At 44.4% G+C, this 23,866-nt stretch overlaps 1 protein-coding gene and 1 non-coding gene across 4 annotated transcripts in view; one reads left to right on the plus strand and one right to left on the minus strand.

Annotated features, from left to right (window-relative positions):
* The window catches only part of LOC128340459 (ubiquitin carboxyl-terminal hydrolase 6-like), a 206,198-nt gene extending 189,177 nt beyond the window's left edge, over positions 1-17,021 (minus strand). For all 3 annotated transcript variants that reach the window (XR_008313730.1, XR_008313731.1, XM_053285562.1), the window contains exon 1: positions 16,778-17,021. The gene's annotated coding sequence lies outside the window, so the exon portion shown is untranslated. The remainder of the gene's footprint in view (positions 1-16,777) is intronic.
* Positions 17,022-17,285: 264 nt separating this feature from the next.
* TRNAA-AGC (transfer RNA alanine (anticodon AGC)) lies at positions 17,286-17,358 on the plus strand. The gene has a single exon. It is a non-coding gene; the product is annotated as a tRNA-Ala (tRNA).
* The last annotated feature ends 6,508 nt before the right edge of the window (positions 17,359-23,866 follow it).

Below are 23,866 nucleotides of genomic sequence, written 5' to 3' on the forward strand. Positions count from 1 at the left end.
GGTCTTAAGGGCATCAAAGGCTTTCTGGCATTCATTGGTCCAGACTACCTTGTATAGTAGGCATTTTCTACACAGATCCATGAGGGGTGCAGCCAGCTGGCTGAACTGGGCAATAAAGCACTGGTAATCTATCGATCTATATCTATCTATCTATCTATCTAATTTATTTATTTATTTATTATCAAATTTGTACACCGCCCCAAACTTTTATCTCTGGGCAGTTAACAATTCTCTCAGACATATCTGTGGCTAATCCTGTGTGTGGCAGTTCTCGCAAGAGTTCACAAGCAGAAGCACCATGGTGATTGGGCAGTGGAGATTCCATATGCAGATAGGAAGGAGTAGCCTGTGGCACCATGGTGATTGGGCAGTGGGGATTCCATATGCAGATAGGGAGGAGCCTGTGGCACCATGGTGATTGGGCAGTGGGGATTCCATATGCAGATAGGGAGGAGATGCCTTGGAGAGCAGAAGCATCATGGTGATTGGGCAGTGGGGATTCCATATGCAGATAGGGAGGAGGAGCCTGTGATGGTTAAGGTCAGTTGGAATGCAACTGTTTCTGGTCGGAATTTATTCTTGATTGTAGAGGAGAGGAATCTATATGTATTAAAGGATAGTGGGCAGGGGTCTGCAAAGAGGGGTCATGAGGGAGGAAAAAGTCCCTTCAGGAGAAGGAGGCTGCCGTTGTGTGAATTAGATGAGGAAACAAGATGATCAAAGTCTGTTAATTCAGGAAGGGAGAGAGAAAAAGAAAGAAGAAAGGAGAGGAAGAAAAACGGGAAGAGCAAGTAGAGAAAAGAGAAAGAGAAAAAGAAGGGAGGGAAGAGAGAAGAAGGAATGGTGAGGGACAGGCCCAAGCCTGTCAGCGGTCTGAGGGGAATGAGCGGCCATGGCGGTGCCTACTGGCAGCAAGGAAGGGCCCAGTCAACCACTGCTGCTGTTTGGGGCTACTGAGGCCATTGGCGGAGGTAGGGAAGTAGGCAAGGGTGGGCTTGGGGAATGAGTGGCCATGGCAGTGGTGGCAGCAAAGAAGGGCCCGGTCAACCGCTGCTGCTGCTCCTGTGGGGAGGACTGGGACTCGGGTGAGGGTGGGGAGATCTCTGGGGATGGGGGCTGCAGCTTGGCCAATAGGCACCAGCAATGTTGCAGCCGCAACCAAGATGGGAGAGGGGGGTGGAGTAAAGGGATGGAGGACTGACTAAGAGGGGAAAGGGGGATGGAAGCAACCAAATGGAGGAGGAGGAACAGGAGTGTGGCCCAGGTGATGGTGGAGAGGTCTCTGAGGTGAGGGGGGCTGTGGCAGGGAATGAGGGGAGCAATCCAGTACTAGCGCGCAGATACTCTGCATGGGTTAAGCTAGTAGTTAATAAGTCACATACACTCCGGGACTCATTTCTTGGTTTTGGGCAGGTCCCAGTTTACAAAGGCTTCAATCTTGGAGGCTACAGGCTTGATGTTCCCTTGTACCACCCAATGGGCCAAGTAAACACTTGGTTGCCTTGATACACCACTTTGATAAACCAGTAAACCACTTTGGAAACTTTGGTTGAAAAGCAGTATATAAATATTTGTTGTTGTTGATAGTTAAGCCTGCAATACCTTTTGTACATGCTCCAAGTGATCCAGCCAGGAATAGCTGAAAACTGCCACATCATCTAACTAAGTAAACGCAAAGTAACTTAATCCATTTAATAGGTTATTAATCAAAGGTTGGAAAGTCGTGGGCTATTCCATAGACCAAATGGGAGGACCCTAAATTGAAATAATCCAAGGCTGATTTAACTTGTGCATCTGGGTCCAATTCTACCTGCCAGTATCCTTTTGTAAGATCCATCACTGTCAGATACAGGTGAAACTCGGAAAATTAGAATATCATGCAAAAGTCCATTAATTTCAGTAATGCAAATTAAAAGGTGAAACTGATATATGAGACAGACGCATTACATGCAAAGCGAGATAAGTCAAGCCTTAATTTGTTATAATTGTGATTATCATGGCGTACAGCTCATGAAAACCCCAAATCCACAATCCCAGAAAATTAGAATATTACATGGAACCAGGAAGACAAGGATTGTAGAATAGAACAATATCGGACCTCTGAAAAGTATAAGCATGCATATGTATTCAGTACTTGGTTTGGGCCCCTTTTGCAGCAATTACTGCCTCAATGCGGCGTGGCATGGATGCTATCAGCCTGTGGCACTGCTGAGGTGTTATGGAAGACCAGGATGCTTCATTAGCGGCCTTCAGCTCTTCTGCATTGTTTGGTCTCAGGTCTCTCATCCTTCTCTTGGCAATGCCCCATAGATTCTCTATGGGGTCAGGTCGGGCGAGTTTGCTGGCCAGTCAAGCACAGTACACTGTATACTTTTCAGAGGTCCGATATTGTTCTATTCTACAATCCTTGTCTTCTTGGTTCCATGTAATATTCTAATTTTCTGAGATTGTGGATTTGGGGTTTTCATGAGCTGTACGCCATGATCATCACAATTATAACAAATTAAGGCTTGACTTATCTCGCTTTGCATGTAATGCGTCTGTCTCATATATCAGTTTCACCTTTTAATTTGCATTACTGAAATTAATGGACTTTTGCACGATATTCTAATTTTCCGAGTTTCACCTGTATTTGGCTGAGGCCAATTTGTCCACTCGTTCGTCTGTTCTGGGCATAGGGTACACAGCTGATTTTGTTAAGAAGTCTAATCTACACAGAAGCAGAGACTTTTGTCTGGTTTGGGGACCAGCAGCCCAGGGACTTGTAGAAGGTTCTATAACTCCCATGTCCAGCATGTATTCAGTTTCTCGAGTTATATCCTCTGCTTGCTTCCCCGTAGCCCTTGCATAGGGGACAGCAGAGAAAAGTTTGTGGTCCCCAGGGTCTATGGAGTGAATAGCCAGGTTGGTTCTTCCTCGTCTGTTACTAAAACAGTCTTCATAGTTCATGAGTAATTTCTGTATCTTGGTTGCCTGCTCTTCTGGAAGGGAAAGGTTAATATTCTCTTGGTGGACTCCTCCTATTTGGATTTCCAGATAGAGGTCTGGTGCCTCTTGGGTGAGGAGATTCCCCTCTCCTGTCAATTGTAAGACAACCCCTACCTTGTCAAAATATGGTTTCAACATGTTTATGTGATGGAGTTCAGGTTTTAGCTCCAAATCAGGGAAATCTATCAGATAATTTACATTCCCAACCCGCTTCCTTACCAGATACAGTTCCTCCCAGGTATTGCCCGGTTTGTGACTCTTAAAGGGTTTGAGCACGACTTTGTCCTCTTCTTGGAAAACATGCTCTTTAATGTGCTGATCATACCACACCTTCTGCTGATTCTGTGCATCCTTAACATTGTCCATTAACTCCCTCAGAGCGTTCTGGAGGTTTGGGACATATTCCACAATGGACGGGGGTTCAGTATGCACAAGCACCTCCCTTGCCAGGCAGACAACACTCAGGGGATTATAGGGGTCCCTGCCATACATCAAATAGAAGGGACTAAATCTAGTGGACTGTTGGGGAACTTCTCAGTATGCAAACAGTAGGTATGGTAACTTTTTATCCCAGTCGCGTGGATTTTTGTGCACATAAGTGTGCAAAAGAGGTTTCAGAGTATCTTGAAAATGTTCAGTGACACCATCAGTTGGGAGTGGTGGGCAACACTCCTGAGGTGACTGGTCCCCCATATTTCCCATAGCTTCTGTGTAAGTCCAGATAGGAACACAATCCCTAGGCCGGACAAAGTTTCCTCTGAAAAGCCATATATTGAGAAGAGAGAGGCCAGAGCTTCAACAACTGTTTATGCATCTACCTACTTCAGCAGAACAGCATCCACCCACCTGGATACAAAGCAAATTAAAGTTAAAACATAACAATTTCCTTTGGAGGAGGGGTAGATCTGGCCCACCTGATCTACACCGACTCTTTGAAAAGCTGTGCCAATAGCAAGGAGGGACTGCAGGGGCATCGTGATATCCTGTGCCTTCCCCACTCGTCACATGATTTACAAAAGTCCTTCACATTCTGGAGCAAGTTCAGCCAATAAAAGCTCCAAGATAAGTCTCTCCTTACTGTGGATGATCCCAAGATGGCCACTAAAAGTGGTCTCAAGAAGCAGCCACAAAAGGTCCTTTCCGAGTTTGTTTGTTTGTTTGTTTGTGAACAACCAGATGGCTCCTCACTTCCAAGCAAACCCCTTCCAGTTCTTTGGAAAGCTATTCTCTATGTAACAACCCCTCCTTCCATAAAAAACAGGTTTTCTGAGTTTTTGATAGTTCTGGAGGTGGGGTGCCAGCCTCATCTCTGATAGCAGCTAGGGAGGAGCCATCCCATTGGCTTTGGCTTTACTTGAATTCTGCTGTGGCTGGGCTCCCCAGCATTACAAGTGAAAGCTCCTCTTCCTCCCCCTCCCTTCCTGAAGATTCTTCACATTTGGGAGAAGGCATGAGGGACAGTGTATTTTGAGTAGCAGGGGAGGGCTGAGGGCCCGTTGGTTTACCTCTGCTTGGGCTACTCCTTTCCCCACATCTCCTGGTTGGGGCATCATGTCTTTGTCATTGAAGGGGCGGGGTGTCATGGGAGAAGTCCCCACCACCACTCTGATGAGTCTGCCTGACTCCGAGTCAGAGTCCACAATTTGTCCAGGAAGTCTGACCCTAACAGGATTGGCGTTTTGGTGTGGAAATGGATACCAACCTCCCAGTTCCCTTTCCACCCATTGTATTCAAGGGAGACCCTCGCTTTTGGGATCACAAACGTGGGCATTCAAAGGGAGTGATGGACATATTTTGTCGCTTTAATATATTTCCCTCTTCTATATAGTTCTAGTGCACAGAGATGACATCTGTGCCAGGATCAAGGAGCCCCTGTACTTCCTTGCCATTTATGTTTCTCTGGATCTGGCGGTGTCGGGAAAGGGATGCTGGAGTCTCACCTCCTGTCTGGGTTGGTTCTGCCTCCACTGCTCTCTCCACCACACTATTTGTGCCGTCTCTGCTGCAGCTCCCTCATTGGTCAGGGTGTGGGCTTCCATGCTGGGGTTACAGTTCTCATTTGAATATTCCCAGGCAACATTTAAATGCTTTACAAATTGATTTAATTTGCAACATCAAACATATTTACAATTTATTTATTTATCTCTGGGTGGAAATAAATTCATAGCATTAAAATATTTGCATACCACACCACAGGGCTCTGTGGGCACCAGGAGTCAAAATCAACTTGACAGCACACTTTACCTTTACCACTTTAAAAAGGTGCCTCTTTGCCTAAGTTAGCTGCGGTTAGTTGAGCCGCAGCTTTAATGTTTTATACTTTATATTTAAGAATTAATCAAAGCACACAACATATTCTTCAGTCCAAATATTATTAACAACAATCATTATATACTGCTTTTGAACAACAACAAAATCTCTAAGCTGTTTACAAGAAAAAAAGGAATTAGATGGTTCCTTGACCAAAAAGGTGCACCATCTAGAAGGAAACATGAAGTAGACACCAGAACAGCCACTGCAAAAATGCTGAGTTACATAGGAACATAGGAAGCTGCCTTACACCAAGTCAGACCATTGGTCCATTTAGCTCAGTATTGTCTACAGTGTACACAGACTGGCAGAAGCTTCTCCAAGGTCTCTCTCCAGGGGCGTAACTATAATAGGGCAAGGGGAGACAGTTGTCTGGGGGCCCACTGCCTTGGGGGCCCCCCAGAGGCAAGTCACATGACTGACTCCCCCAGCTGCACACCCTCCCGGGCTTGCTTCAGTTGTATTCATCCTCCGAAATTGATGTGAGTGTTAAGACCTGGAGCTACCAGAACTGCATGTCTTTCTCTAGTACCATTAAATTACTTGCATCGTCCACAATTTACAAAACCTTTAAAAAAATAATTTAGGGTGATGTTCTATTGTAGCACATAGGATATATATATTACTATGCTTTTTGTTGCCACTGTTCAGCCTCATTTAAGATTTCTTTACTTCATGAGCTGAGCTTCAGTGAGTGGGGGCCAATTTTAAAATCTTGTCTCTGGGCCCACTCCAACCTTGCTACGCCCCTGTCTCTCTCAGCCCTGTCTTGGAGATGCCAGGGAGGGAACTTGGAACCTTCCGCATGCAAATATGTAGATGATCTTCCCAAAGTGGCCCCATCCCCAAGGGGAATATCTTAAAGTGCTCACACATGTCCCCATTCAAATGTGAACCAGGGCAGATCCTGCTTTACAAAGGGGACAATTCATGCACAAGACCAGCTCAGGGACCGAATAGGGGCAATCAAATATTTAGCACCCCCTGTTAAATACAAGGGAGTCACCACATTAAAAGGCATCTTTCAGTGTGTATTTATCAAAAAGCAGGGATAAAGTCTTGAAAACTATTAAAATAGTTTATTTACAAATACTATGGTTTCAAGGAAATATGACATTGCATGCCTTCAAAAAGTTAAACTGTGCACATTATTATTCAACTGAAAAGCACAAAACGAAGTCAGATTAAACCAAGCTTTACACCCAGCCATGGCCACCAGTTGCCAGCTTAAACACAGATCTTCCAAAGATTCTTAGGCTCTAGCTTGGGATGCCAATAGGAAGGGAGTTTGTTAATTGTGAGCCACTGAGAATGCCTCTCTTGGTGACCCACACAGACAGAACAATAAAGGGATAGTTTTGGTTGATCAGAGAGGGATTTATTTATTTATTTATTTTTATACCACCCAAAACTTACGTCTCTTGAATTATTAGAATAATAATTCTATTTCCATTGAACAAATGGGGGTCTGAAGTTCTATGAATGATATTTGTATAACAAGCTCTAATGCTATGATGGTAATAGTCTGCTTTTAAGCTGCACTTTAGAACTGCAAGAGTCCAAGAACTCCCATATGTCAATTTCTAATTAAAACGCCCTACTACATCAGACTATGGCTGCAGAATTTCAGCCATTCTGCAGATGTGGGACTACAACTTCCATCATCGCTGATTATTGGCCACTGTGGCTGGGGATGATGGGAATGTCCAAAAACAGCGGAGGGGCCAAAGTTGTACAGCTCTGATTTAAACCCAATGGGAGAGCTTCAGCATCTGGAAAGTAGTGCAGATGCTCCCAGTAGTCAGCAGAAATGCATGTCAAGATAGTCACTTTTGTCTCTCCTATCCCTTGATTGTCTAATTAATCACTTCTCAATGTTAAAGAGAAAAGGCAAGGGGAAACCAGGAGTATTCCTTCCTGAAGGACTGGAGGGTACAAACAGTACAAGAGTGAGCCAGTTGGTGCAAAAGATTCTATAGCAGTCGATTCAGCAGCAGCTAGAATAAGGAGGTGATGTGAAGATGAAGAACTGGCCCCAGAAGAATGGGGTTAAGTTCTGTCTATCCAGAACCACAAAAAACAACTGTATCCACAAAATTTCTGCAAAGTACTTGATAATGCAAAGAGAGAGAATAATTCCATCTGGGATTTTATATATGTCCTCTGGGCCTCTTGTGATGGATACCACATTTCTCAAGGACATTTTCCCTGACTTGAAGCCAAACAACTTCCAAAACAGGGAAAGTCTGTACAGCACTAACGGGATAAGAGGAGTGCTTCATCTGCTCAACAATGAAGGATTCTGTTGCTGCATGTTTGCTCATACTTGTCAAGACCCATGTACTTGCTTTGAATGAAGGATTTATAGCAATGTTTCTGAAGGGCTAGAATTCACATTCCCAAAAATTTATCCATGAAGAGAAGGATGCTTCCACCAAGTTGTACACTGAGTCAGAGCTTTTTGATTCAGTATTTCCTTACTCCTGCAATAAGTAAAACTGTCTTAAAATATTAGAAGTTAGTACAAAAGCAGGGAGGAAGGATGTGTAATTGTCATATGTGTCACTCTCTTTCTCTCGTTTCTTATGAATACAATCCAGCCCAAATTAGGTACATACAAGTCCCATTGATTTAATGTGCTTAATCCCATCCCACTGTAATAGGTATGATGAAATGCTGACCTTCATCTTAGCTCAGGATTGCCTAATATTTCCTGAGTGCTCTGCATGGGAGACATTCCTCCCTTTTGTTACTAAATGGGGATAGTTTCTTACTTTTGTTATTCAAGGGACGGGGCCATCTAACTAACTACAGGTCTAAGCCCTTTTTCACAACAGGTAACCAGTTCAAACTGGACTCACCTGTAGACATGTAAGTTCAGATCCATTAACAAGGAGGAGCCCCCAATTTGGAAGGAAAACCTCAACCCTGGATTATCCCAAGACCAGTGTTACATCAGGGATGTGTTGACACTTTCCATTGGATCCCAGAGCTGTCCATCACTGGAAGAGTGGGAAAGCCTTCCCCCTCTTTAATCACTATAAGATACGGGACAAGAACTCTACCATTTCATCACCAGAACAGTCATGAGTTGCCAGCAACTAGGCACCATGTTACCAGCTGTTACTAGTGTCCAGAAAAGAAGAAGCTGTAGACATTAATGCTCCCTCAGCCAAGGACCTGTCTACTGCTAGACTAAGGTAGAACTCAGAGCTAGTCAGTCAGTCAGTCAATGTTTTTGTATTTTCTTTTGAATTCCATTGTGCCTTTATTTACTTTCAGTTTCCCCTATTTTCCCTAATTCCTTATTCTGTGTGCAACCCTTATTTTATAATAAGTTTCATATAAGAAGTGGCTTCAGTCTGATTTACAAGGTTCTGGAGGGTTACTTGCAAATCATTTCCCCAAGTGCCTTGTAAGATCATTCACTACTGTTGAGTTGTTTTCAGAATATATAACTAGTTGGCCCTGGTGCAGAGCATCTGCGCCCCTAGTTTGGGCCAGCGGTCAGCCACCTCCGGCCAGCTGGCCTCCTCCTCCTCCAGGGCCAGTGTGGCTCCGTCAGCCAGCCTCCTCCTCCCGCCGGCTTGTTTTGTCCCACTCACCCACATCTTTGTCCAGTCGGCTGGCGCAGCTCTGCCGACCAGCTGCCTCCTCCCGCCTGCACGGCTCCGCCACCGGCCTCCTCCTCCCACCAGCCGCCTCCACCAGCTGGCCTCCTCCTCTGCCTGCTGGTGTGACTCCAACCATCTGTGCCCATCAGCCGCCTCCATCTGCCAGTGTGGCTCCACTGGCCGCCATTATTATTTATTTTCTGTCCTACTCGTGAATTCTCACGAGATTTCCGCCACGCATTTTTTCTGGCACATCTATGAGAATTAAATATATAGATTTGTCTAGAGCTGGGTTGTGTGGACTCCGGCTGTACAGTGCCTGTAAGTTCCAAGCCAGACAGTTCTAGGTTGCTGGAGCCCTGTCTAAGCCTGATCAGTGGTTTTAGATCAGTCTTCAACTGGTGGCAGCCTACCTTGAAGGAGTGGTGTCGCTCCTAGATAGGGATCAGAGCTATCTCTCTACTGAGAGTAGATCTCAGGAAAGCATAGAATAACCCCCATTTCATCACATAGGGCTTAAAGCATTTTACATTTGCTGGATCATATCCTATGTATTTTATGTGCGCGCTCTCTCTCTCTCTCACGCACACACACACACACACACACACACACACAGTAATATGTCCAACACAGTTACTCTCTCTGTGGCTATTTTATTTAAGCAATTTATCTTAAGCATGTGCTAGACATTAGTGCAAAATCTTATGTTTGTTATTTTCTAGAATCCAAAACATGCATGTTTACCTTACTAAGTACTGTTAGTGAAAGAACTGCAAATTCTAAAAAAGTATTCTACTTAATATTAAATCCATTGCAAATATCTCATACTAACATTTATTCCAAAACTCAGGTTTAGGCAAATTCTGTTTGCAGAAAAGAATTATCCTCTCTTAACATCAGAGCATAAACAGGTAATCATCTCTGTTTGAGTCCTAGTGTTAATTTCACTCTGAGAAGCATGTTATATTATCAGACTAGGCTCCCATTAATAGAATTAGCAAGCACTTTTAAAATTATTTTTAAGATTTAGCACTTCATACTGATGACTCGAGGAACAGTGTCACCATGCCACTGCACTCATCACCCCCGATTCTTCTGGGTAGTTTCTAATCCAAGCTCTAAAATCAGAGCAGCAGCAGCAGCAAAGGAAACAAATAAACAAGCTGTCCAAATCAGTCAGTACAGTTTTACAAACACATACCATTTCTTGCCAATTACCTGCTAGTCCAATTTAGTGCCTGTGCAGAGAAAAAAATCATTGTAAGCCACAGAAAAGTCACAAAAATGAGCATGCAACCTTTACTGACAGATTTAAAACCCTTTAAAACAGTTCTAAACTTGTACTGGAGACTGAACTTGTTTGTCACCAGTAATACCAGAGCCATTACATGACAGTAGCACAACATTCATTGATATACACTTCAGTTCAGTAGCGTTGGTTGCATTTCCAAGATGCTACAAAACTCCTAAAAGAAGTTGCCAGTGGTGATGAGCAAGAAGCAGCTACCTAGATGATACAATTAATGGTTCTATATAAGATAGTGTGTAGTGTGTGTGTGTGGAGTGTGGGGAGATACAGCTAGTTTATGTGCACCAAAAGGTGAAGAAGCTAAGCAAGGCAACCCCCAGAAGGCGGAAGGAATTTGCTGGAACACAATTCTGCAAAGGGTCACCACTTCAAGAACACCAGCACTCTCACTATGCACAGAGCGCCCAATAAGGTCAAAGGCAGCACGAGAGAGTTCTTGGTTCCATGTTCTGCCTTTCCCAGGCTAAAAAGTCCCACAGCAGGTACCTTGCTCAAGGATCACAATAATCTTGGAGATGGCACTGAAACCAAGCAGTAAACATAACTCTGACCAAAACACTCACCAAGCTTCAAAAAGAACAAAAGCCAATGCCTTTTTATTAGAATAATGTTTGGTAGTAAGAAGTGACATGCTTTCACCAAAAGATGAAGAGTATCCAATAAGGTACTCCACCATCATGACAACTTTGCATGTCTCATTCTCTGGGACCAGAAACATTACACCAACTATTTTAACAATCTTTTTAAAAACAAAACTAATGATTTTCAGAGGCCTCATTCATTTATTTTTAACATCTGAGGTTAGCAAGAGCAGAACATTTTGTCGTCACAGCTGGGACCACATCCAGGACAATCCATGCTCTTGCTGGTGTGTGTTATAAAAACCTTTTTCTTTTCTTTTTTACACAAACAACCAGCTTGCTTTGCAGAGTAAAACCCACTAGGTCATTGGTACACCTGGAATTTATTGCCAATATACCTTTGCTGAATTAGGAGTTTCATAAGCTGAAGAAGGCAGTGTTAAACTCACTAGTCTGAATTACCATCCAAGCCATTTGTACTTGCTGTGAAGCAATAGTAGCCATTCTGATAATTCCAATCAGTTCATATATGTGATCTGGCAACTTTTTTCCTCCTTGCCATTACTGATGGGTATGGAATCAAATCGAAAAACCTCAACTTGAAATGGGTTCTACTGTACACTGAAACAGGCCACAACTTTTTACACTGTTTGGGGCATTTTTGCAGTGCTACAAGTTTTATAACAAATGACAAAAATAAATTTAATTAGGGAATGGAGCCATAGCTTTGTAGACCATGTGCTTTGTACACAGAAGGTCCTAGGTTCAAGCCCTGGTGTCTCAAGATATAGATGGAAAAGACCTCTGCCTCAAACTCTGGAGAATCAGCAGAGACCACACTAAACTAAATGGACCAACTGAGTCAGTTTTAGGCAGCTTCATAAGTTCCATTACAAAAAACAGCTTCAACTAGTTGTTTCTGCATTTTCACTGGAAGTTTTTCTATGCAATCTCATGCACTCAGCTGATTTCCATGTGTGAACTTCCCTTCAGTTGTACTCTCCTAAGTTTAACTAGGATTAGTCAGGGCTCCACTGAGGAATAGTTGTTGCCAATGACATTATTTAACAGGACTGATTCTTATCTGTGAAGGTATTTGCAATACTCTGAGCTTAGGAACAGTGATGAGAAGTACAGGACAAGGACAGGAGAGCTGTTCTTGTGGTAGCAAACATGACTTGACCCCTTAGCTAAGCAGGGTGCACCCTGGTTGCATATGAATGGGAGATCAGAAGTGTGAACACTGTAAGGTATTCCCCTCAGGGGATGGAGCCGCTCTGGGAAGAGCATCTAAGTTCCAAGTTCCCTCCCTGGCATCTCCAAGATAGGGCTGAGAGAGCTTCCTGACTGCAACCTTGTAAAAGCCGCTGCCAGTCTGTGTAGACAATACTGAGCTAGATGGACCTATGGTCTGACTCAGTATATGGCAGCTTCCTATGTTCCTACAGTGTATGTTTTTCTCAAATTGCCCATGTCACACTGGTACTTTAAGGACAACAAGTGAAGCATTTTGTGAACTCCCATGATTTGCTAGTTCTCTGTTCTTGCCTATTTTCACCACTGAATATAAAGCCAATGTGTTCACAAATCAAACTTGCAACAGAGAGGGAGAACCATTCACTCTAAAACAGCTACAGTGAGAAGATGGTTGTCATATTGGTTCCAGAAAATATAGAATGGCTGAGGACCCCCCTCCCCTGCTTTATTATTTGACCAAATGTGTGTTGGCTGGGCGGGGGGGATACAATCTTGCATGATTACTTTGCCCCTTTGAAGAGTTCCAGCCTATACTCCAATGTATTTATTTTTTAGCATTTATTCTATTGACAGACCACACACACAAAAAACACATTACTACACTGGAGGAGACAAACTAACATCATCACTAGGTATATGCTAAAATCATACCGACATTTACATATGTGAAACCTCTTACAGAAAGCAGCATTTCCCTATAAACCAAGTATGCATCAAGATGCATAAGGTTGCATCAAGAGGTACTGCAAGTCTAAAGACAATGGGTTGACATCTATGCTCTTCAAAGGCAACAGCAGGAGTTGATGAGAGTAAGATAATCCCCTTAAAGTCCCCTGCCATATTTACACTTCATCACTTACCATTATTCATATAACTGGTTTGGACTTCAGCCAAGCTCCCAGTGAAACATGCAGTGGATGCACTAATTAGTTTAAAGCACCTTAATCTAATGTTGTCCAAGCAAAATGCATCCAAAGTATCCATGATTGCTTAGAGCTCCAAGATTTGTGCATAATGCCTAGCCCATCAAAAGAAAAAGGGCTGTGGATAAGGAAAATGTTTTTTAAAGGGATGAAAAGATTGCATGGAAGCTGAAACATTATGCAAGCTTTAATTCCTCAAAGAAAAATTGGGCAAGAATATTTCAAGAGGTTAGACTCTGTAGTTAGTGGAGAAGATAGATTAAGTACAGGATGCCCCAGGGATCAGTAATGGGCAAAAGAGCAAAGGGCAAGGCAACGAAACCAACAAAACAAAAAGAATGAGCAAGATGTAGACTTGTGGCTTGTCCGCTTCATGAGATAATAAACTTTTTAAAATATTTTCCCCAAAAAATATTTGTGATTTAAATTTCAAAAGAAAATATTGTAGAGTGTGAAACATGTCTGGCCTGAAATGCATCCACACATTTTTGATAATGTTCATCTTGGAAGACAACAGCCTTGAGGGAAGCCATTCACATTGGATAACTAACAATCAATCTCTTCTAGGTGGGTAGCCTGCCAGAACCACTGCAGAAAACAACACCCAGTTATGTACTGGGCAGGCAACCTGTTTTTTGTTTGTTTAACTGCAAGGCTAGAATGCAGTGAACAACACTGAATACACTAACCCAGAAATTATTGGAAAGGCTGAAAAATCCTTATGAGAAATGCATGAATAAGGCTAGCAACACATACTAAAGCAGCTTTCAGGCTTTATGGTATTTGGTATATAATGAATACCAGCTAGGGTATTTCTGTAGATTCTGTGGTCCACCAAGCCAACTGCAATCCATCACATATGTATATGGCCTTTCCAGGTGCCTGACAACCTCGTGGAATATTTTTGCAGTCCCAGGTAGGCATCAAAAGCAAGTTTATGTTGAGAACCTGGTGCATGGAGGCTGCTTGGTGATTGGTGGCTGCTTGCAGATTTATGGATTACCTATTATTATTAACAATAACAACAACAAAAAGCAGCTTTACTGGGAACAGCCTATATTCTGCGACGATATCTATAACAACTGACAATAAAATTCAGCCATCCCAGGTCCTTGGGAAGGACTCAATGTCTGGATAAAACAAACCAGTCAATAACACCTGTCTGACTGGGTAAACAAGAAATAATAAATTCAATTTCTATACTGCCCTTCCAAAAATGGCTCAGGGTGCTTTATACAGAGAAATAACAAATAAATAAGATGGATCCCTGTCCCCAAAGGGCTCACAATCTAAAAAGGAACATGAGATACACACCAGCAACAGTCACTGGAGGTACTGTGCTGGGGGTGGATAGGGCCAGTTACTCTCCCCCTGCTAAATAAAGAGAATCACCATGTTAAAAGGTGCCTCTTTGCCAAGTTAGCAGGGGTCACAGGGCTTAGCAGGAGTCAGGATTGTTTCTTGTCATTAAAAAAAAAGCCTGCTGTACAATCATTATAGAAATGTTGGGGTTATCACTTTACTACTTTGGTGTATTATCATTTTATATCACATAAGTGGAACACGTTCAATTAGCTAATAGAAATGTGAAGTAAATGTACTTCTTCAAAGAAACTACTGCAATAAGTGCAGTCTCACCAATGGTGGAAATATTTACATGGGGGTAAATGTATGATCATCCCCAAAACAATGTAGTTAAATCTAACAACCTCACAAAAAAGGTGTGTAGAAGCACACACAGCTAAGTGTGTCTATTTCATGTATTGGAAAATATAAAGGTCCCAATCCAAAGGAAGTTACTCACAAGTAGGGATGTGCACAAACCGGCACTCAGCTCGTTCGGCAGTGGGGGGGGGGTATCTTTAAGGAGCAGGGATAGTGCTCACACACCCCCACTGTGTTTCTCCCACCACCACTGTCTTCAAAACTGCTGGCGTGGGGCAACAGTGTACCTCCTTGCCGCCCCAGTCAGCGTCAGACTAGAAGTGGCTGGGGGTGTGTACGTGATGTGTGCACGTGCACCAGCCACTTCTGGTCCGACACTGACCAGGGCAGCAAGGAGATACACTTGCCCCATGCCAGAGGTTTTGTAGATGGGGGGAGAAACAAGAGGGGGAGATGAAGGAAATTCCTAGAAGTTGTCCCTCCTCCTCCTGTAACAGGAAACTCTGATGTATTGCTTGATGGTAAGTCTGGATGTGAGCCAGTATTTATTAGTCTTCATGCTGGAAGCACTACCATGTAAAACAGACTTAAGTCACAATGAACTTAAAGTGAGCTCACTGTTTTCTGACTTATAAGTTTTGCCCATCTTGCTTTATACAATTCTAACTGTTTAACATGCAATGCAGCAGTTAATGTAAAAAAGAATAGTGGGATGAATCACAATAGATGTCCTACTATTTCAGTTTAGTTTTTCTATATAACTATTCTGACCATTTAAAAAATGCTATTATGCAAATGCATCTACTCCCATTCTAAATTATGTTTGCTTCAACTGCAGTAAATCCCACTAGTATGTGAACAGATGATGACACGTTTTAAAGTTTCCACTGTGGCAGTGTATGTATTCATACTGGTACTGAATTTTCTGGCACTGAGACAAGCACCTGGGCCAAACCCTTTGACACAGCAGGGGGCTTTGATTACCTAGCACTGTTTGCAGGGCTCTGTGAAAAGTGTAGAGCAAGTAGCAGATTTAATTCATCCACAGCTATCACAGCATGCTTTACTTAGAACCACAAACTTTTTGCATGTTGATGGAAGTTACCATTATATTACATCCTGGGTATTAGAAATAAGATGTAGCTTTCTCTTTGCTGAAGTTGTCGTATTCTTAAGAAGAGTCATAACCTCTCTCAAGGATAAAATTAACACTTTATGATGGTCTGAGTTGGGGGTGGGAGGGGCTTTATTCCCAAATGATTGCAGTGGTAGAAATTTAACAACATTGATACAACCCCCATATGTTATCTTATTATTCTTTCTTCTCAGTGTGTCAATTACAGCATCGAAAACGGAAACAGAACTGGTGTGTTCATCAAGGTCCTTCTAGCTTCATCCTCTCTCATACTGTATATCGTGACTTACATACATAAGTAAAAAGCTAACATACCCCTGTACATCATCCGCCTCCATTACACTGACCCAGACTCAGATGTGCAATGCACTTATACTCCTGTTAGTAGCGTTACCACTATCCCCATTTATTCTCCCTTATGCCTTCCGCTCTTCTCGGCCCAAGCCAGATGAGACACAAACACGCACGGAGGGTCTCATAACCAGCGCTTCCCATGCACAATAGCACCACACACACCCCTCTTCCCCAAGTGCGCCAACATCCAGCGAACACAGACTCCGTAGTTCCACCACTACTACTCCTAGGCGCCCACCCTCGCAGACACACGATCCCGTCCAGACGCGCTCCCCTTCGCCTGCTGCCAACAAGACACAGCGAGAGTCTTGCACGGCTCCTTCAGCTCCGCCGCCGCCGCGATCCCCACAGACTTCTCTCCGCAGTTTGTGAACCGCGCAAGCGAGAGCGCCTTGCCCGCGTGGTCTTTCCCCGCATCGACACGCACGTTACACCGCAGACACGACACGCGCGCGCCGCCCAGCAGCTACACACACACACACACACACAGCCAAGCCCGCCCTTTCTAACAGTCACCTCCTAACCCCACACACCCTTCGCCCCCACCCCCAGCCCGCCTGCTGCGCCCCTTTGTGGGAGAAGAGGAACCAAGAGCCACACTGCTCCGCCGCCCCCCGCGTAGCCGGCTCTCCGCGTCCTACCTCAGAGCAGCGCGATGGAGGCGCGTCGGACCGGCTGGAAGCTCCGCTCGGCTTCCTCCTCGTCCACGCTCTTCATTCTCTTCTGGATGCTGCAGGGAGGGGAGGGGAGGGGAGGGGGGAGGAGGAGCAACGGCACAAATAGTCCCCGCCTCCCACAGGGCGGACGAAGCAGCCCCCACGCTAAAAGAGCCCGCCGTCGACAGTGCCTCGAGACTTCCTCCCTCCGCTATCCCAAACGCGCGCGGAGAAGAAGGCGACCCCTGGTACGCAGGCGCGCTCCAGAGCATCATGGGAAATGTAGTCCCCGCAGCCCCCCCTCCCCCGCTTTCTTGGTGGCGTGACTGACACAAGGAGGAGGGTGACTCTTCGTAACCCACAGCTTCCCAGTTCTGTTCTTGCTGGGTTTTGCCTCGCCCGAGGTTGGAGAAGGAATGACGTCGATGTTAGACAATCAACGGGTCAAAGTTGATTCAGAAATAGCGGCGGAGACAAAAGGCAAAAGTAGGAAGGGGAATTAGCTCAAATGGTAGAGCGCTCGCTTAGCATGCGAGAGGTAGCGGGATCGATGCCCGCATTCTCCAAAATAGCTTTTTTTCGTCTCAAACGTAAAAGTGTTTGCATTCGTCTTTTAAGCGACCCCAAGTTAATAGACAAATGCACTACAGGAGGCAGAAACCTATTTTTTAGTAGCTGGGGTATTGTTTGTTATTGTTAGTTCTTTATAATTTACTTCCCCGGTTTGGGGTGGGGGGAGGCGGGAGGAGGACCAGACTTTTCCGAAGTCTGATGAAAGTCAATGGAAAAAACAGCAATGGTCCATAACGAAAAAGCCTGCTTGCTTCCTTTAAAATCACACAGTATATAAATAAATACATTCTAAGACTTCCCCTGTAACTACCCATACATAAACTGCTGCTGTATTCTTTGTAGTTTTGTTTTCTTTTAATGTGTGTGTGTGTTTTGAACTACTGCTATTAACCACTACTGTTAGGAAGCTTTACACTTAATATTCCACTGGATTAAGCAGAAATGTTTAAATTAATATTAATACCATTATTTTAAAAGAAAGTTAAAACATATTCCAAAATGGGCATACATTCTTTTAAGTTTGAGATTTTATACCTCTTCCATTACATATAATGTTTCAACTTTCTACTGCTAGTATGAAATTTCTTATTCCTCAAACAAATTCAAATTTAACCAATCGCATGGTTTTGGTCGGTCTACCAAGCAGATTCAGTTCAGTCTTTATATTGATCAGATGTGCCCTGGCGCCCTCTACTGGCTAACAAAGCAACATTTATCTAGACAAGCAGCACGGATCTTGGCCTGTAGGACATACTTGCACCATCTGCAGTTGTGGAACCATGCAGCCAACAATAGGTGCATGAGAAGCCCTCTTAAACGCGAATTATGTGGTGTAGGAAACCAATGTTGTTCTTTTAAAAATTCAGAGAGCTCCCGCTATGCTTGCTAATTTCTGAACTCCAAGCGAATGCTGTATCTGCATCGACAGTGCAAATTGTGTTTGTGTGTATATTCCAACTGGATGAATATCTAGTGGACATTCAGTCTCTGAGTTTATATTTGCGTAGACATTCTCTGAGGAGAAAGCATCATTCATTACCCTGGCCTGAAAATACCCAAGTGTCCTTGACAATTTCTCAGAAACCCCAGGAACCTATCCTCTTTTTTGTTCTTTCTCACCAGAGTTCCACAGTCAGAATTTCTCCACCTAGTTTGTAATGAAAACACACAAGACTCAGGTCAGAGTCACACCTTAACAGAGACTCACTTAAAAATAATTTGCACACATTTGTCATAAACTGTTCTCCTGAGGAGACAGCCAATCACTGTATGGACACTCCAGGACACCGGAAATTGCAACAACCTCCATGGCCGTATTCTCTTCTAGTGTTTCCAGAAGTAATTCATAGTCCAAACAAGGGCCTTTCCATGCTTCCAAAACTGCAGTACAAAGCCAAGCTGCTCCAGAGTTTCCAGTAATACAGAATTTTTCTGCATCCTACCGCCTTAATGGTCCCTCATAGATCGAGTGCACTGTAAGATATTCCCCTCAGGGGATGGAGCTACTCTGGGAAGAGCAGAAGGTTTCAAGTTCCCTCCCTGGCTTCTCCAAGATAGGGCTGAGAGAGATTCCTGCCTGCAACCTTGGAGAAGCCACTGTCAATCTGTGAAGACAATACTGAGCTACATAGACCAATGGTCTGACTCAGTATATGGCAGCTTCCTATGTTCCTATGTATGTGTCATGTAATCTACAGATGAAAGATTATCCTTAGGCCACACATAGTACCTAATTTCTAAAATGAGGGGTAGATAATTCCAACCTGCCTAGAAGTTTAGAAGCCACATAGTCTGCTCCCAGATATATGGGGATAACTCTGGTTACTCTGTGCTGACAAAAATGCATTCTGCATATGCCCAGAGATTCTCTTCCCCTTACTCCACATATTTCTTACAATTAAAATAGCTTATTGAACTGGCAAACCTTAGCTCATATGAAATCCTGGACAATAGGAGTTTGTCCACAGCTGACTGTGCTTTGTCTTTCCTCTTCTTTCACTACCATAGGTGGTGAGAATCATTGCACACAAGGTAAGTGGATCCAAGGGCCTCTGGGTTAATTTTGTCGTGGGCTGCTGGATACTTCTTGGACACCTCCTGCACAGTCCAGGTACTGTTTGGAATATTGTGGTTTTTCCTGGGCTTCATGTTCAACTGGCAACCTGGCCTAGTTGGCCACATATGCTGTCACATAGCAGAACTGTCCAGAGAAATGTGGGGTAACAGCTGGGATGGAGAAAGACCCATAGTTAGGAAATGCACACAGAATAACACCAGGAACTTTCCCAGACAGCAGGCTTTACCATGAGTTTTCTGCAAGGCTTTACTGCAAGTTCAAAGTTGCCCCAAAAAACTGACACACAAAGGGGATTTTTTTCCTCGGATATAAATCAGGCCACACTCTAACACACAATGAAAAACCCAAATTGTGTGTGAAGTGCTCCCTGATAGCTTGCAGGGACTTCAGGATAAATTTGGCCGATATGTGAACACATCCTTCCATTCCAGAGGAGATGTGAACGCGGAGCCAGCCAAATGGCAGCCTGGGTCTGGCCCCACTCAGAGGCGCCCCCCCTCCAGATACACCTGTGTGTGTGATGTCACATGCAGGGGTGTGTGGCTTGGGCTCAAGAGGAACCCAGAGCGAACTCCCTCCTCCCACCCGGGCTGCCAAGAGCCCAAGTGAGCCCTCAGCTTGTTATTTCAGGCAGCGCCGGCTGCCCACTAGGACGTTTTCCCCTTTATCTCCCTCTCGATAGGACATTTCCCCCCTTCCCTCCTTCTCTGGAGGGAGGGAAAGGGGGAAATGTCCTATCAGGCAGCCAGTGCTGCCTGAAATAACCAACAGAGAGTTTGCCCAGGCTCTTGGTAGCCCAGGTGTGCGTGGGGGGGGGAGTTCACTCTGGGCTCCTCTGGGGCTCGAGCCACGGGGCTTCGGCGGCCCTTTTCATTGGCAGCCCAGGTTCTTTTAATCCACTGGCACAACGGTGGCTACACCCCTGAATGTGAACTAAAAGCCAGGTGTGAAAAACTTCCAGGGGATATAACTGGTTTCCTAGCAATGGTGCCCCTAACCTGTCCCAATCTCTCTGTCCAGCCCTATGCCAGGAACAACTTTCTATGTGGTTTTCTCTCCCTTCCCCCGCCCCCAACAGACAGCCCTGACATCCAGGCTGGTTTCCAGAGTACTCCTATAGTTTTTGTTAAGTTCTGTGCGGTCTGGGGTTCAAGGTAGTGAAATAACCTGTGAAACTCTTGCTCACAACCAGTCATTTGTCCTCAGTCATGCTTCAAACTCAATCCATACATGTTGACATTTTGAGAAGGAAGCAGTGCAGCTGTTGTGTGCACTGCAGTGCGATATTCTGTTAGTGAATGCCTTGTAGTCTTTAGCCACTTTTTGAAAGACAGTAAGAAGCCTTTGAACAATCATAAAGAGTTGTAAATTGTTTAGGGGTTTGGCTTTTGTTTTGTTTTCCATACCTGAAGCAAACATGCTTTCTGGTGAGATTTTCCCAAAGGTTTCTGCTTTGCACTCAACTACACATGCTCTTTGTGCATCCACAGCCATTCAAAGCACTCTGTTTCTGCAGGAGCATTTCACAACACAGATAATACAGGACCCTTGAGGAATCTTTAGAAATGCTAGCACAGGAAAATATCATCCACTTAATTAAGATGATCCTAATTATGTTCAAAACCAATGTAGATCAATAATAGGTAGAACACAGTTTGCTGAAACAGTGGAGCAGAATTTCAAAAGTGATATACTGTTGGCAATATTAAAGCCATGCTCACCAAGCAATAGCCATGAAAATGTATGAACAAATAGATGTGCACTAATACTTTTCAATAATGGTGAGAACCAATATGGAGAACCAGGGTTTAAAAACAAAGTATGCATTTATTTATTTATTTATTTGTCATATTTTATACCATCTGATATGCACATCCATTTAATTTTTATTTTTCATCAAGCGTCTCCAAAATGATGTTTAGGCTTTTTGATACTCACAGCCTGAACTCATGTATGTATATCCATGTATGTATATCCAGAAGTAAGTACAACAGGACATAAGAACATAAGAACAGCCCTGCTGGATCAGGCCCAAGGCTCATCTAGTCCAGCAGCCTGTTATGCACAGTGGCCCACCAGATGCCACTGGAAGCCACAGGCAGGAGTTGAGGGCGTGCCCTCTCTCCTGCTGTTACTCCCCTGCAACTGGTACTCAGAGGCATCCTGCCTTTGAGGCTGGAGGTGGCCTTTAGCCCTCCAACTAGTAGCCAATGATAGACCTCTCCTCCATATAGTTATCTAAACCCCTCTAAAAGCCATCCAGGTTGTTGGCTGTCACCACATCTCGTAGCAGAGAATTCCACAAGTTGATTATGTGTTGTGTGAAAAAATACTTCCGTTTGTTGGTCGTAGATTTCCCGGCAATCAATTTCATGAGATGACCCCTGGTTCTAGTGTTATGGGAGAGGGAGAAGAATTTCTCTCTGTCCACTTTCTCCATACCATGCATAATTGTATAGACCTCTATCGTGTCTCCTCGCAGTTGTCTTTTTTTCTAAACTAAATATCCCCAGGTGTTGTAGTCTTGCCTCATAAGAAAGGTGCTCTAGGCCCCTGATCATCTTGGTTGCCCTCTTCTGCACCTTTTCCAATTCTACAATGTCCTTTTTTAGATGTGGTGACCAGAACTGTATGCAGTACTCCAGGTGTGGCCGCACCATAGTTTTGTATAAGGACATTATAAGATTAGCATTTTTATTTTCAATCCCCTTCCTAATGATCCCCAGCATGGAATTGGCCTTTGTCACAGCTGCTGCACATTGAGTTGACACTTTCAACTAACTGTCCACCACAACCCCAAGATCCCTCTCCTGGTCAGTCACTGACAGCTCAGATCCCATCAACATATACTTGAAGTTGGGGTTCTTCGTCCCAATTTGCATCACTTTACATTTGCCAACACTGAACTGCATTTGCCATTTTGTCGCCCACTCACCCAGTTTGGAGAGATCCTTTTGGAGCTCCTCTCCATCCGTTTTTGGTTTCACTACCCAAAAGAGTTTGGTATCATCTGAAAATTTGGCCACCATGCTGCTTACCCTAACTTCTAGATCATTTATGAATCAATTAAAAAGCACCGGTCCCAGCACAGATCCTTGGGGGACCCCACTTCTTACTTTCCTCCATTGTGAAAACTCTCCATTTTTACCTACCCTCTGTTTCCTGTCTTTTAACCAGTTAGCAATCTACACATGTACTTGTCCCCTTATCTCACTTAGTCCCACATACATGTACTTAGTCCCACATACATGTTCACAGGATTGCAGCCTTAGAGTGACACAGAAGTCATTGTAAAGAGGTGCAGACCAGAATGGTATCACTTAATGATTTAATCCTCCCCTTCCTGCATGCAGAAAAAGTCTCCTATGGTGTATTAATGTTTCTGACCCCTCTTCATGTTATCAGTTCAGCAATGCATCTTTCAGTTAATCAACAGAACAACTTAGAAAACACAGCAGGCCCAATCCTTGGGGGCTGGGCAGGATAGGTCAGCAAAAACACAAAGCAGGGACCAAAAAGTGACACCCCACCCCCACGCCTATCCTTGGCAATCCTATTAAAAGCAGTATAAATCCGCTGGATGCCAGTGCTTATTTGGGTGCACTTCTGGAAAGGTGACATTCCTTGTTTTGTGTAATGTTTCATAGTGTGAGTAAAACTCACACAAGAGACAGGGGTTTGGTGGTGCATATTATGTACACTCAGTCCAAGGAGACAACGGCTCACTATCCACTCCTGAATCCTGCATAAGTTGCCTATCATGACCTTAAAAACTCGCCCTAGGGGTCTGGTCCCTGCTTGTCTCTCTGTGCTCATATTCCTTCCAACACATCCCTGCCTGTGACGTTTGCTCATCCAGCTCCACTGCCCTCAGCCACCCAAAGGTGCTCTGCTTCCTCAGATGACTCTGCCCTTCCTCCTTGCTGTCCCTTATGCAGTAGCTGAGCCAGGCCAGCGGAGGCCCATGTCTGGTTGCCGCAGCCTCGCTCACGCTGCACCCTACATCTGATGTCAGATGCGGGTTAGCCACGCCCCTGCATCTGACATCAGACGTTTGGGGCGTGGTCTGGCTCCCAAACGGGGCCCCATGGCCCCATTCGGGAGCTACATCTAGGCCAGCACTGCGTTGGCAGCGCGGCCAGGAGAGGCTCTCCCTAGCAGGGAGAGCTGCTCCTGGCCATGCTGCAAATGCAGCACTGGCCATTTTTAACTCCCGAATGGGGCCGTGGGGCCAAGATGTCAGACATGGGGGGGGCGGGTGTCAGGGCCGCAGCACAAGTTTTTTGAACCTGGTTGCCTAGTGGTGGTTACGCCCTTGCCCTCATGCCTGAAACCACTTCCTGGAATGCCTCTCTGATGCCACTCCTCTTATTTCCTTGAAATCCCTCCCAAAAACCCACCTTTTCTACAAAGCCCTTGGCCTA

Source organism: Hemicordylus capensis, chromosome 1, assembly GCF_027244095.1.
Source record: "Hemicordylus capensis ecotype Gifberg chromosome 1, rHemCap1.1.pri, whole genome shotgun sequence".
NCBI classification, from domain to species: domain Eukaryota; kingdom Metazoa; phylum Chordata; class Lepidosauria; order Squamata; family Cordylidae; genus Hemicordylus; species Hemicordylus capensis.